Below are 15,380 nucleotides of genomic sequence, written 5' to 3'. Positions count from 1 at the left end.
TTTGGTGTTCCCGAGTCTCCTAATGAGGATGTAGTGTAGACCGTCATCAATATAGGCAAGGCTTTAGACTTAGATTTGAAGGAGGACATGATTGATGCTTGTCATCGATTAAAAAAGGTCTCTAATCGTCCAACTTCTGGGATTATAGTTAAATTTGTTAGAAGGACCCATAAAGAGCAATTACTCGCCAGGCGCAAGGTCAAGCGAACCTTATCCACAACTCAGCTCGGCATGTCAACTCCCAACCCAATCTATATTAATCAATCACTTGCCCCAGCTAGAAGAGTTTTATTTGCAAAGGCGAAGCAGTTGCAACGTGAAAAGGACTATAAATACCTCTGGGTTAGTAGAAGTGGAAAGATCATGATTAGGAAGGTAGACGGTAGTCCTATACATGTCATCAGTAATAATGAGGACCTGAGTAAGCTCTAATCTCCATGCATTTCCTTATACATTTATTTATTTTTTCTTTGAAATTATTTAATTATTTGTGTGTAAATATTTGCTTCTATTTTCTAATATTTATTATTTTCTACTAATATTTGATGATGCCTGAGAATGAATTAACAATTTATTATCAAAATGTTCGTGGCCTAAAAACAAAAACTGCTGTATTTCTTAAAAATCTCATATGTAGTGATTATGATGTAATTGTACTGACAGAGAGTTTTTTGGGTCAGGATATCATGGATAGTGAGTTTTGTGATGATCGCTATGTAGTGTTCAGAAATGACAGGGATCTGTTTTTATCTGGGAAGACTAGAGGTGGTGGAGTTTTAGTAGTGTCAAAAAGGAGTACAAATCCAAACTTTGTTCTAAATATAATGATCAACGGTGCGAGTCAATAACTCTTAACATTCAGGGTCATACTCGTAAGTTATTCATAAATGCTGTGTACATTACTCCCTCTTCTAAACTGTCTGTATATGAAGGATACTTCAATTACGCTGAAAACATAGAGGGTCTTATAACATCTGACTGCCTTATTGTCGGTGATTTCAACATACCTGAAGTTGTTAATGCCAGTTATAACTTTAATGAAGGATCAATGAACAGTCGTCGTCTATTTCAGTTCATCTCATATCTTGGATTAACATCACGTAATAATATTCAAAATTGTAATTTCAGGACATTAGATTTAGTATTAGGTAATATTCAAGTTGAACTGAAGCATGACGAATTCACATTAGTATCTGAAGACTTACATCACCCTGCATTTTGTTTAGTTTTACCGCCCGTTAAAAAAGTTCCATTGCCTCCGATAATTAATCGTGAATATTACAACTTTAAAAAGGCTGATTTTTTGCAGCTGTATTGTAACATACGAGACTTTGACTGGAGTTTATTGTATTCTTTCAAAAATATTGATCTTGCTGTTGATTTCTTTTATGCATCGCTGTACAAATGTTTCAAAAAGTGCGTTCCAAAGCAGAAAGTAATTCGAAAATCCAAATATCCAGTTTGGTTCACGCGTGATATTATTCAGTCCATAAAAATAAAGAAGAAATGTGCTATAAAAAAGGAGATTTTCGAAATATTACGATACGAGATTTAGACAGATTCGGTTGGAATTGAAAATGAAATTACATGTGGCGTATGCTGTTTATATTCATAATTTAGAAAATGGAGTTAAGAATAATATTAGTCAGTTTTGGACATATGTCAAAAGCAAGCGGGAATCACGTTCATGTGACAACACATTTCTACTGAATGAAAATTGTTATACACCTGGAAACATTGCAAACGGGTTTGCTGAGTATTTTTCATCGGTGTATGTGAACACGGATTTTACTTATAATGTGGAACATCTTTCTTTGAATGAAGTTTTTGTTCTTCCCAGGGTTGATAAATTGAACATCACTCATATACTGGTAGATGAAGTAAGAACAGTCATTAATAAAAAGTTAAAACCTAAGAAATCCAGCGGACCTGATGGCATTCCACCATACATAATCAAGGGCTGTGCTGACATACTGGTTGCTCAATTAACCTTCTTGTTCAATCTTTCTTTAAAGACATCCTGCTTCCCGGAAAAGTGGAAAATGGCAAAAATTACTCCAATCCTAAAGGGACGGAACTCAGAGATGATAGCAAACTATCGCCCTGTTTCAGTAATTAATGCTATAGCGAAGATATATGAGCACATACTGTACTCTAGGATTTACGACCATATTAAAGTAGAGCTATCACAATGTCAGCATGGCTTTATGCCTGGCAGATCTGTCATTACTAACTTGCTGGGTTTTACTCAAAAGATTTACAATGCATTAGACACAAATAGAAGAACCAATGTAATATACATGGATCTAGAAAAGGCCTTTGATAAGGCGGACCACAAAATTCTTTTGATAAAGCTGCATCAGTTTGGAGTTTCTAAATTATTACTTCAACTATTAAGTTCCTATTTAAAATATAGGCAGCAATCTGTTTATTTTAAAAGTGAAATTTCTCATAATTTTGTAAGTTCTTCAGGTGTGCCACAAGGTTCCAATCTTGGTCCTCTCCTATTTCTCATTATGGTTAATGATTTGCCTGGAATGGTTCGTTCCTCTGATTGTTTGTTATTTGCTGATGATGTTAAGTTATATAAGACCATATATAAATGCAGTGATGTGAATGATCTGCAACAGGATATTAATAATATTATATTATGGTGTGATAGCAACAAATTATTCCTAAATGTTAAGAAATGTAAAGTTCTAGTATTTACCAGGAAAAAGGAATATATAAATCCGACATATTATATTGGTGAAACAACACTTGAAATTGTAACGTCTATTAATGATCTAGGAATTACTTTCGACAGCAAGTTAACTTTTAATAGCCATATTGCAAAAGTAATAGGTCAGTCTAACAAGATGCTTGGTTTTATTATTAGAAATTCCAAATTATTTACTCAACCTGAAGTTATTATTAACTTGTATACAAGTTTATTACGAAGCAAGTTAGAATATTCGTCGGTAATCTGAGACCCCCTTTATAAGGACCAAACACGTCACATTGAGATTGTACAAAATAAATTTCTAAGATATTTGTATTATAAAACTTTCAATGTATTTTGTCCATTTGACATTTCAACCCACTATTTAAGAAGTTTATTCAATTTCACGTCTTTGAAAAACAGGATAACATTAATTTCGTTACATATATTGAGGAAAATTTTGAATGGAAATATTGACTGTCAAGAATTACTTACCTTCATTCCATTTCATGTACCACAAGTAACATCACGACAGCAAGTATTATTTCACATCCCAAGATCTAGAAGCGTTCATCACTCTAATTCACCACTAGTCAAAACATTGTCAGTTTATAATTCAATTAGTGTACAAGTTGATTTATTTGCTGGTGCTAGGTTGTTCAATAAGCAAATAAAGGCCATTTTTTTACTAAATCATTATTAAATTTTTTTGCTGAAATGCTAGGTACTCATAAGTTTTTGTTTGTGCTCTTTTTCAACTTGTTTAGTAATTTTCTATGGCTGATGTATAGCCTATATTATTATGTTTTTCAATTGTAGTAATAATTTTAAAATGTGTCCTGCTTATTAGTTTTCTGCTGTACTTCTTTCTATTATTTTTACTATTGCTATTATTTTTGTTTGATGTATTTACACTTTAAAGGCTATATGTCATGAAGGAACGTAATTGGGCTTTGCCTGTGTACCTTCGTATTATCAAATAAATAAATAAATAAATAAATAAATAAATAAATAAATAAATAAATAAATAAATAAATAAAATAAATGTGTTGCTTCAACAGTATCATATGCCCTTGCTCCATATGAACACTGCGGAGAGGTTTGGAATTGAATCCAGGCTTTTTGACATGCAATCTAGTGATTAAAACTGTTATACCACTACCTCTCCTACCTAACCGAGCAACATTTTGATGGTGAACATTTTTTGACCAACAGGAATTGAACCAGCAAACCACGGTGTTAGACCATATAGACTTGACACCTTAGCGATCATGGCCACTAGGCAGTCTGTACCCTGTACCTCCTCCTGAATCGCTTTATTTCTCTGTTATTTTATAGTGAGTCTTACCATTCCTTCCCATATTTAAAGATCGACACCTATTTTCACACTCCTCAATAATTGCTTTATACCCATCCCATAGGCTGCTTCCAGTTGTATTTATAATTTTCCACCAAGCATAATTTCCTTTTTAAAACCCCCTCATGTCTGTGTTCATCCATATAGTACTGCCTAGTCTTTTTATTTCCACAATCTTCCTTTCTAAGACATGTATTTTTAACTATGGAAAAAATGACTTTCTGATCACTTATACCACCTATCTCCTCAGTTTCTCTATAGAGTTCATCTGGTTTCATCCAGCACCAATTCTAAAATATGAGTATTCTTCCATCTAACTGGTTTCATCACTTTCTGATTCAGCTGTACTTCCCAAATTAACTTATTTACCATTTGTTGGTCATATTTTCTGCCATTCACGTTACCTTCCCAGTTAACATTTTAGTAAATTGAAATCACTCACTACAATCACATTCCTTTCAGTGTCGTTCTGCACATAGCAGATTATCTTACCAAATAATTCTGTATCACCGTCAGCATATCCAAGTCTGTACACCCCATAAACATCAAGTTGCCTATCATCTTTACAGGTGAGCCTTCCACCTAGAATTTCATGTTTCTCATCCTTAACATTTGAATAGCTTACAAATTCTTATTTCACCAATATGAATACTTGCCCACCTATTGAATTTATCCTGTCTCTATGATAATCACTCTAGTTCTGGATAAAAATTTCTGCATACATAATATCACTTCTCAATCATGCTCCTATTACAATATTTGGTAAATATACATCTATTAAATTACTAAATTCTATTCCTTTCTTTACAATACTTCTGCAGTGTAACACTAACAATTTTATGCCATCCTTACTTGACTTCCAGCTCCCTGAACTCTAATCACTACTCCCTAGTCCACCTGTTCCCCTGAATGTACCTCCCCATAACCCCTCTGAACAAAACTTTCTACATTATACATACCATTGCAGTTCAAGTGAAGGCCATTCGAGTGCAGACCCCTATATCCTACTCACCTATTAAGTTCTACAAATCTTATTCCCAGTTTCCCACATGCCCACTCCATAGTCTCATTTAAATCCCAAATCACCCTTCAGTCATTTTAATGCAAATTCCATAACTGACAATGTAGGATCATCAATTGCTATATAGTATTCTACCTAGTATTCTACTGCCTCTGTTAAACTTCTCCTGCTCTGCATTATCCAGATCTCACATATCCCAAACTATGGTTATGTGCCAGCCCTCTGGTAGCCCCTTTTGTTACTAACTGGAAGGGGCTAATGAATCAGATGACCAGGGATCTTCCAGCTGGCCTGTAGGGTGGGGCTGGCCTTTCCATATACTTTTCTCGTTTGCTGGTTTACCTGAGAGGTTCTGGATGATGCAATAAGAATCTTCTGTCTCTAGCCACATCGCAAATATTCTGGTATACATAATCTGAGCTATAAAAAGGGAGGCTAACCATGGACAGTCAGTCAGTATTGCACTTCGTGGTGGGGTCACTATTCAACTCAGAGTCAGTGTTAGAATCACCGTGAGACTCAGTGTTGAAGTTGAAGTTGGACTCATTATTTTGGGGTTCGGTGGCTGGGCTGAAGGTGAAAGAGGTGTTGGCTGTCGCTAGTGTCTTACCGAGGTCTGAATGTGGTTGTTGTTACGTCAGATTCTTGAGCGAGCAGCTGGACTGAAGATGGCATATGGGACAGAAGACTGTGTACTACCTTAGAGTACTATGTGTGTTCACTTCAGTGGACTGAGGATCATCATGGGTCAGTGATTAGAGCAGCTATTGTGAGTTTTAATTGGAACTGTGTTAATAACCATTGTTGTGAGGAGTAATGTCCTGATGTTTAACACTTGTAAACTGGTTGCTGTTTATTTTTTTCACTGTTTGTGTGTGAATTACTGGACTGTCTCTGGAGTCAAACCAAGGAACAGTCATCGTGTGTTGTGTAGCCAGTAGCACTGTGTTCAAACCCAGCGGTCACGCAGTTGCTGTATGGGGTGACTGGACTTAGAGAAGTGAAAGTAAGGCGAACCATTGAAAAGGATTATGGCCGTCACCAGGTAATACCAGAGGGCCGGACCATCTGCTATGTATATAAACAGCAGTTAGTACCGGTAAGTGTGGCCGTTCATGACTGAATAGAATTGTTGTGTGCATTTATTGGGTCATCCTGAAATAAATTAAAGTAATTAACAGAAGATGTTTTATTCGTGACACTAAGTTGATACCTATTCCTGTTTGCTTTATTACAGTGTTGGTACCAATGTGAAAAATTACCACCCTCTCCTTACCCTCCTCCTTCCCTTCCACTTTTCTCAGCAGGTATCTTAACCTAATCCCTGGGGATGTAAAATGCAGAACAGGATAGAGGCATCTAAATTTAGATGGTATGAAGAGAATGACAAAGGAAAGGATACCCAGGAGGATGCACAAAATGGAGATAACAGGAAAGGCACCAAGAGACAGGTGGATAAAAGGAATGAAAGAGAGTGTGCAAAGATCAGGAGAGGACTGGGCAAGAGTGAAGAAGGAGAACTGATGGGAAGACAAGAGGAGATGGAGAGGCTTACGTTTCAAACAGATTCGGCCAAAATCGAAAACTGCTTATGATATGATGATGATGATGATGATAATGATATGGCGTGTGGTTTTTAGTGTCGGGAGTGTCCGAGGACAGGTTCGCCAGCACGCTAACCATTTAGCCATGGAGCCGGACATGATGATGACGACAAATGACGATAATGATATCAATATCGACAGTCTTTAATCAATATATCGATATTCTTTAGATCGAGTTTAGAGTCGGTCTTTGTTTAGACTACTGTAGCCTATTTGGTTTAGATACGAGACGAGAAGACGAGATGCGATTGTGCGATCTTTCGCCCCACCATGACCCTTTGGACCTCGTGCGTCCATGCGGCCTATAATAACAAGCAGCGAAATGACATATCGCAATCTTTGGGCAGGTTAGGAATATAATTAGTCGGCAGCTCATAAATCATGACTTAGATCGAACGTGAAGAAGAAGTAAGTAAATTACGTTTGGATCATAATGTATTACATGTGGAGTTCCCAGCATCGCTTAGGATGTATTTCGTCATTACCACAGGACAAGCATGACATTCGTTTCTAACCAAAGATAACGTCGTTATGAGTTGTTATGCAATGTTGGGAGATGTTCTTGAAACATGTTATAATATACATACATACATACGTACCTATGCTTAGGTTCTGAAAATGAATTTGCCTGTTCTTGATGGGATATACCTTTGCTAACAGTGAGTTATACAGTCATCTACTATACTGTAGGCCGCAAGGTCTACTGGTTTGTATTTTCATTTCGTACTAGATTGTTTTCACCCCGACCCCGTATCAAGAAAGGGGACGAAGTGGTAAATATGCTAGACTGTTCTTATCTCTAGTTGTAGGTAAATGATAATAGTTATAAAAATATTAGCATCTTAATACATTCTTCAACCTTCGATACCTACCTATAACTGAATGTGTGATTCGAAATTAAGTTGACACTCGCCTAAATAAGGCAGACCTAACCTCTTTTATCTAGAATTTAAGGTTTTTCACTGGCTGCCAAGAGTGCGTTTAATTGTATTTATATGTCGTGATCATAAGTCACATACCATGGTTTTCTGTTTCGAATATTGGGATAATTAGTTTCACGACCCAGGATTCAAATCACTTGCATGGTTGAAAAGATGGTACCGAGCTCGATAGCTGCAGTCGCTTAACTGCGGCCAGTAATCGGGAGATAGTGGGTTCGAGCCCCACTGTCGGCAGCCCTGAAGATGGTTTTCCGTGGTTTCCCATTTTCACACCAGGCAAATGCCGGGGCTGTACCTTTATTAAGGCCACGGCCGCTTCCTTCCAATCCCTAGGCCTTTCCTATCTCATCGTCGCAATAAGACCTATCTGTGTCGGTGCGACGTAAGGCAAAAAAAAAAAAAAAAAATGGTAGTTGCTCTAGTATTGTCTGAAAGATTTGCAGACTCGGTGACATAGTCTGTTAGTCGTCCTTCTGTTCCCAAGATAGTGGATTAGATCGATTAGCCAATCACTCATGAATGATGTGCATTTAGGCCCGTCACCCTTGTGGCAGATACTCTATCAATTGTTTACCTACTTGTCCGAGAGACTCAGGCTGTAGAGCACTGGCCATCTGTGCTCTCAAGTTGGTGGGGTCAATCCCGGCTCAGTCTGGTGGTATCAAATACGCCAGCCTAGTGTCGGTAGCTTTACCAGCACGTAAAAGAATTCCAGAGGGACAAAATTCCAGCATTTCAAACAGCGTTTTCGAAAATCGCAAAAGTAGTTTGTGGAACATTAAACTAATGACGTTATGATAATTGTTTACCTACCTTGTTCTTAAATAATTTGAAAGAACTTGGAAATTTATTGAATATTCCCCTTGAAAACTTATTCCAGTCTTTTATTCCTCACTGTATAAAGGAATATGCCTATTACTTAGTTGTCAGCTTTCATTCGGGAGATAGTGAGTTTGACAGCACTGAAGAGGGTTTCTTGTAGATTCCCATTTTCATACCAGGTAAACGCTCGGTCATTTCCTTCTCAATCCTAGCTCTTTCCAGTTCCACCGTCGCTATAACCTATCTGTGTCAGATTGATGTAAAACAAATTGTAAAAATTCTAGGTATATATATACTGAGCTCAATAGCTGCAGTTGCTTAAGTGCGGCCAGTATCCAGTATTCGGGAGATAGTAGGTTCGAACCCCACTGTCGGCAGCCCTGAAAATGGTTTTCCGTGGTTTCCCATTTTCACACCAGGCAAATGCTAAGGCTGTACCTTAATTAAGGCCACGGCCGCTTCCTTCCCACTCCTAGCCCTTCCCTGTCCCGTCGTCGCCAAAAGACCTATCTGTGTCGGTGTGACGTAAAGCAACTAGCAAAAAAAAATTTTTTTTAATGTACACATAAATGAATATTTCCCCCAATTTGTCCTGTTAAATTCCGACTTTGTCTTCATATTATAATCTTTCCTACTTTTGAAATCTCCACTCAAGCTAATTTGTCTACTAATGTCATTCTATGCCATCTGTCGACAGTCAGCTTAGTCGAACACCTCATCTCCTAAACTCTCTTCCTCTCAAGTTTTCCCAGCCCAAAGATTGCAACTCTTTCATAACACTACTCTTTTGTAATAAATCACCAATAGATCCAGTTTTAATAAGCAATCTTCTGATATGTGGGAAAGAAATAGAAATTGTAAAACAGTTTAAATACCTTGGAGAAACTATAACATACAATTTAAATGAGAAAATTTCTTGGACAGAGAGGACGAATAAATTATCCAGAGCCCAAAAAGTAACCAGAAATACATACAACAAGAAATGTTTGTCAATAAATACAATGTAGTCCAACCTAAAATAACTTATGGAAGTGAAACATTATTTAAACTAAAACAAAAGAATAACATAGACAAAATTTTAAAAATAGAAAGAAGAATAGTATGAACATGCATTAATAAGAAGTACCAAAAAGAAGTAGAACGGCGCATCATCCCAAATTCAGCAGTATGTCAGGAAATAGAACCTATAACGGATTTCATGAGAAAGAAGAGAATACCAATATAAATGGTCCGTTATTGGACATTATAAATTTTCCAGCTAACTCATTCCTGGTTGCCAGCATTTCACCCTCGTGTGCTAGGTTGGTCTCGTCAGTTGGTACCTAGCACACCTACCAAGACGCATGGCTAGTGCATACCGTGAAGGCCACTGCGTAGGCTACTTGAAGCCACCGATAGTGCCAATGCACTATGAGAGACTTAGTGGCATAGGGAATCAACATCTATATCATCCGATGGCCAAGCAGGCATCAATTTTTGGTAGTGAGACAAGGTCTCTCATAATGCATTGGCCCTAGCGGTGGCTTCAAGTAGCCTACACAGTGGCCTTCACGGTATGCACTAGCCATGCGTCTTGGTAGGTGTGCTAAGTACCAACTGACGAGCCCAACCTAGCACACGAGGGTGAAACGCTGGCAACCAGGAATGAGTTAGCTGGAAAATTTATAATGTCCAATAACGGACCATTTATATTGGTATTATAAATTTACTCATTCGGGACAAATATTTCAGATTCCCTATGGGAATCAACATCTATATCATCTCATGGCCAAGCAGGCATCAATTTTTGGTAGTGAGACAAGGTCTCTCATCATGCATTGGCACTGTCATTGGCTTCAAGCAGCTATGCAGTGGCCTTCACGGTATGCACTAGCCATGCGTCTTGGTAGGTGTGCTAGGTACCAACTGACGAGACCAACCTAGCACACGAGGGCGAAACGCTGGCAACCAGGAATGAGTTAGCTGGAAAATTTATAATGTCCAATAACGGACCATTTATATTGGTATTCTCTTCTTTCTCATGAAATCCGTTATAGGTTCTATTTTCTGATATACTGCTGAATTTGGGATGATGCGCCGTTCTCCTCCTTTTTGGTACTTCTTATTAATGCATGTTCATACTATTCTTCTTTCTATTTTTAAAATTTTGTCTATGTTATTCTTTTGCTTTAGTTTAAATAATGTTTCACTTCCATAAGTTATTTTAGGTTGGACTACATTGTATTTATTGACAAACATTTCTTGTTGTATGTATTTCTGGTTACTTTTTGGGCTCTGGATAATTTATTCGTCCTCTCTGTCCAAGAAATTTTCTCATTTAAATTGTGTGTTATAGTTTCTCCAAGGTATTTAAACTGTTTTACAATTTCTATTTCTTTCCCACATATCAGAATACTGCTTATTAAAACGGGATCTATTGGTGATTTATTACAAAAGAGTAGTGTTATGAAAGAGTTGCAATCTTTGGGCTGGGAAAACTTGAGAGGAAGAGAGTTTAGGAGATGAGGTGTTCGACTAAGCTGACAGTCGACAGATGGCATAGAATGACATTAGTAGACAAAGTAGCTTGAGTGGAGATTTCAAAAGTAGGAAAGATTATAATATGAAGACAAAGTCAGAATTTAAAAGGACAAATTGGGGGAAATATTCATTTATGTGTACATTTTTAAAAATTTCTTTTGCTAGTTGCTTTACGTCGCACCGACACAGATAGGTCTTTTGGTGACGATGGGACAGGGAAGTGCTAGGAGTGGGAAGGAAGCGGCCGTGGCCAGCATTTGCCTGGTGTGAAAATGGGAAACCACGGAAAAACATTTTCAGGGCAGCCGACAGTGGGGTTCGATCCTACTATCTCCCGAATGAGTAAATTTATAATACCAATATAAATGGTCATTCAGGACAAATATTTCAGGTTCCCTATGGGAATCAACATCGATATCATCTGATGGCCAAGCAGGCATCAATTTTTGGTAGTGAGACTAAGTCTCTCATAGTGCATTGGTACTGCCGGTGGCTTCAAGTAGCCTACGCAGTGGCCTCCACTAGCCATGTGTCTTGGTAGGTGTGCTAGGTACCAACTGATGAGCCCAAGGAAAATTTATAACCAGGAATGAGTTAGCTGGAAAATTTATAATGTCCAATAACGGACCATTTATATTGGTATTATAAATTTACTCATTCGGGACAAATATTTCAGATTCCCTGTGGGAATCAACATATATCAAACAATAACATAACCGCTGGACAAAATATACTGTAGTACATACATTATGACGTATGTGGCCACTAGACATAAATTACGTCCTAGGCTGAGAGATGTAACAAGTCTGTATGTGTTGCAGGCTGCCATACCTTTCAGGGGACGCTCACTTTCTGTGTCTGCACATCTGTATATATAAAATAAGAGTTTTGTCTGTACATTGCTCAGAATTTAAAACGGATGGCATTTCTGTATCAGTCATGTCCACAGTAACAAGGAAATGCACTTTTTAATTTTCTATAATTTCTGGCTGTCTGTTTGTATGTATACGCATCACGAGAAAACGGCTGAAGAAAATTTAATGAAAATTGGTATGCTACAAGTCGCTACAATCTAGGCCATAAATAATTGTATTCATGCTGAGTGAAATGGTAGTTTAGGGGAAGGCCCAAAAACTTTAATTTTCAATATTTATGTTATTAATTGTATCTTAACGGAAATCGGTAGGCATAATCTGAGAATAAGCCACTACAATCTAGGCTACAAATAATTGTATTCACACTGAGAAAAATGGTAGTTTAGGGGAAAGCCTAAAATTTATTTCTCAAATACTTATGTTATTAGTGGTTCTATCTTAATGAAAATCGGTACACAAAGTCAGGGAATAAGTAGCTATGTTCTAGGCTGTAAATAATGTTATTCACACTGAGTGAAATGGTAGTTTAGGGGAAGGCCTAAAATGTATTTCTCAAATATTTCTGTTATGAGTGGTCGTCTCCATAAATACCATACAACTAAAGTTATACAGTATGAAATTTCCAATCATTTGTCTTATATATTGTTACCATACCGGCTATGATCACAGAGATATTAATGAATTTGGATTTTTGTTACTAAGTCCATATCAGCGCCTAGCCGCGAGAAAATGGGTAAACAGAAATTAATGAAAATCGGTATGTAAATTCGGAGAGTAAGGAACTACAGTCCACACTACAAATAATTTTACAAGACGTCCTAATCACACAGTCCAAAGAAAATTAAATGTGAAGGCCTACAATGTATAAAGCTCATAAAATTGATCAACAATAACATTATGTTGACGATTGTTTGTTCTGTTGTGCTTTGCGTCTTCTGTTGCCACTCATCTCCACTAGATAGTATTACTGCTGCTTACCGAGTACTTTTTAATTTGCCTTACGTCGCACCGATACAGATCGGTTTTATGGTGACAATGGGATACGAAAGGGCTAGGAATATGAAGAAAGAGGCCTTGCCTTAATTAAGGTACAGCCCTATCATTTTCCTGGTGTAAAAATTGGAAACCTCGGAATACCATCTTCAGCGCTGCCGACAGTGGGGTTCGAATCCACTATCTCTGGAATGCAAGCTCACAGCTGCGTGCCCCTCCAGCTCTGGAACTATAGACTGTTAGATCGGCACCATAGTAATAATCGCCACTATCATACTGAAGTTTTTGTAATGACCTATGTTGACTTCAGTTAAGAAAACCACAAGGTCAGTCTTTCTGAGAATCCCGTAGCAAAGCATGGGTACAGCAGCTAGTGTACACTTAAAACCATTCAATATTCTTCTTGTATGTAAGGTCACATACCATCTGTGTAAAGAGCCGCTCATTGCAGCTGGCCTGTCATACCTCTGACTGAACAACCCCTCACAATCTGTGCCAAGCAGTTTTAAAATTGTGGTTATTAAGTTTGCTGTACCCTGACCCATCAAATCGATGATAGGTACAAACGGAAGGAAATCCTCATGGATCTTGCTTTCTTCTACATCCACATATCTCTCTCGCTCTCTCTCTCTCTTTTTTTTTTTTTTTTTTTTTTTGTTGGTGTGAACAGTGAAGCACTATGACTTGTTCACTCTTTGAATGATATGTTCCTGCACTATATCACCACAAATATCTATAATATTATTTTGAAAGGTGAGACTCTTGAACTGCATATTTCTGGGTCCACTTTCAAGGTGTTTCTGTAAAACAGAATTAGTCTTGTGGCATAACATTGCCAAAATCATATTTTCCATGAAGAGCCAATTTTTGTGTACCATACTAAACCATTGTTTTCACAATTGATTTTAGAACACTTTGTTTTTCATTATTGTGGCAAGCTTTTTCTAAATTCAGTTGATACATCACTGACTCTTGTTTTTCTTTTGCTACTTTCTATTAATTATTTGCACATTCAATTCTTTTTTGGTGGTAGACTGCCTTTACATAGTAGGTAACATTTTCCAAGGCATTCTTCCAGCTGATATAGGAATGGGTTACCAAAACTCTGAGGTGTTGATAACTGCCTTTACTGGCAGTGTGTCGAGCAAAAAGAACACAAATTTTGCAGAACATTCCTTGGAGTTGCTCTGAATATGTTAGCGATGTCTTTGAAAAATGAAGACGTCTTCTAGGCTGCACTGGCAATGTATAGTTCTCAGGTGGAACCTATGAAGATTTTGGTAGCCATTCTCTACAAAAGTCTTCCAAATTAATCTTATCTACTGTAACTTTTTGATGATACTGATAATAAATAAAATAATAGTAAAATAAAATCATGAATAAAAATATATAAATAAAATTTCTCTAAAACTTCATAAAATACTTGAAATAAATTATTAAACATAATTAATCGAAATCTCCGTAGTATGGGCGCCAGAGTTCACCAGAATGGATCCCTCGAATTTTGATAGAGCATGATAAACTTTATATCCCAGGGCGTGTACATAATGCTGCGTACTGGTACATCTGCTGCAGGCCTTACCTAACCTTCTGAAAACGACTAAATAGGTAGGAACTGCACCTAGGTTCATCAATAACTCCACTGATTCTAAAATAGCTACCGTAACTATATTCTTAACAAAATCCGTGCATGAGCACCTCATCAACACACAACATTATACATATAATACACACATAAAATATTGCTGGAAGACTCCATATTTACAACAACAACAATAATGAAAACCGTGGGAAAACGAAAGCGAGAACTAAGCTACCATTTGTAGATAGTCCGATGAACAATGTACATGTTTGAAGATAAATACCCTTCACTGTCTCTATATCAATACCACTTGCCGATTCTCATAATCGTCAGATATCACATCACAGATACTGTACCTTGTAATACTGTGTTCACAGACTTTAACACTTGTTTTAAAGATATATACATTTAAGTAACACACGCTTATCGATCCTGAACATAAATTATGGAAAGTCTGAGATAGCTTTCACCAACATATAATGCCAGGCCGCCACAAGTACTACAACACTTAATGCGTACGCCCTCCACAATTTGTTGATCAGCCACTTTCCACGAATATAACAGGACTACGCTCCGCGAACGTTTAAAGTCCAGTCCATTGCAGCCGTGTCACTCGAGTACCGTGTATCAGCACCGCTTCCTTCCCGTACAGTGTGTCAGTTGTCGTTCCTTCAAACAGTGTGTACCCGATGCATTTACTGGACGTATTAAAAATGGCGCCTACGGAAGGTAGAGGCCAGCCAAGGCAAAGAAATGTGTAATAGGGTATCGATATTGATGTATGCTAGAAGGCCATGACTAACTTAAACCTACCACTATGAAGGCGGTGTACAATGGTGTAGAATCGATAGAATTGTTTTTTAAAAAAAATAAGAAGGATCAAACAGATTATTATAAAAACTGACTTTAAAAATTGACGTGGTAAGGACAAGATATCCCGAACATCGCTCTCAAAAATAAGCAA

At 37.4% G+C, this 15,380-nt stretch overlaps 2 protein-coding genes across 3 annotated transcripts in view; one reads left to right on the top strand and one right to left on the bottom strand.

The window, feature by feature from the left end:
- Positions 1 to 15,380, bottom strand: part of LOC136858287 (uncharacterized) — a 120,820-nt gene that overhangs the window by 100,118 nt on the left and 5,322 nt on the right. The gene's annotated exons all lie outside the window — the stretch shown is intronic.
- The window catches only part of c12.2 (von Willebrand factor A domain-containing protein c12.2), a 753,464-nt gene continuing 745,031 nt past the window's right edge, over positions 6,948 to 15,380 (top strand). Inside the window, exon 1 of one of the 2 annotated variants that reach the window (XM_067137710.2) lies at positions 6,948 to 7,091. The gene's annotated coding sequence lies outside the window, so the exon portion shown is untranslated. Of the gene's footprint in view, positions 7,092 to 7,197; positions 7,343 to 15,380 lie in introns of those variants that run through there. The other variant, XM_067137711.2, reaches the window with a different exon arrangement.

Source organism: Anabrus simplex, chromosome 1 (assembly GCF_040414725.1).
Source record: "Anabrus simplex isolate iqAnaSimp1 chromosome 1, ASM4041472v1, whole genome shotgun sequence".
NCBI classification, from domain to species: Eukaryota; Metazoa; Arthropoda; class Insecta; order Orthoptera; family Tettigoniidae; genus Anabrus; species Anabrus simplex.
Note: the sequence above shows the minus strand (reverse complement) of the source record. Positions and strands in the feature narration are given on the sequence as shown.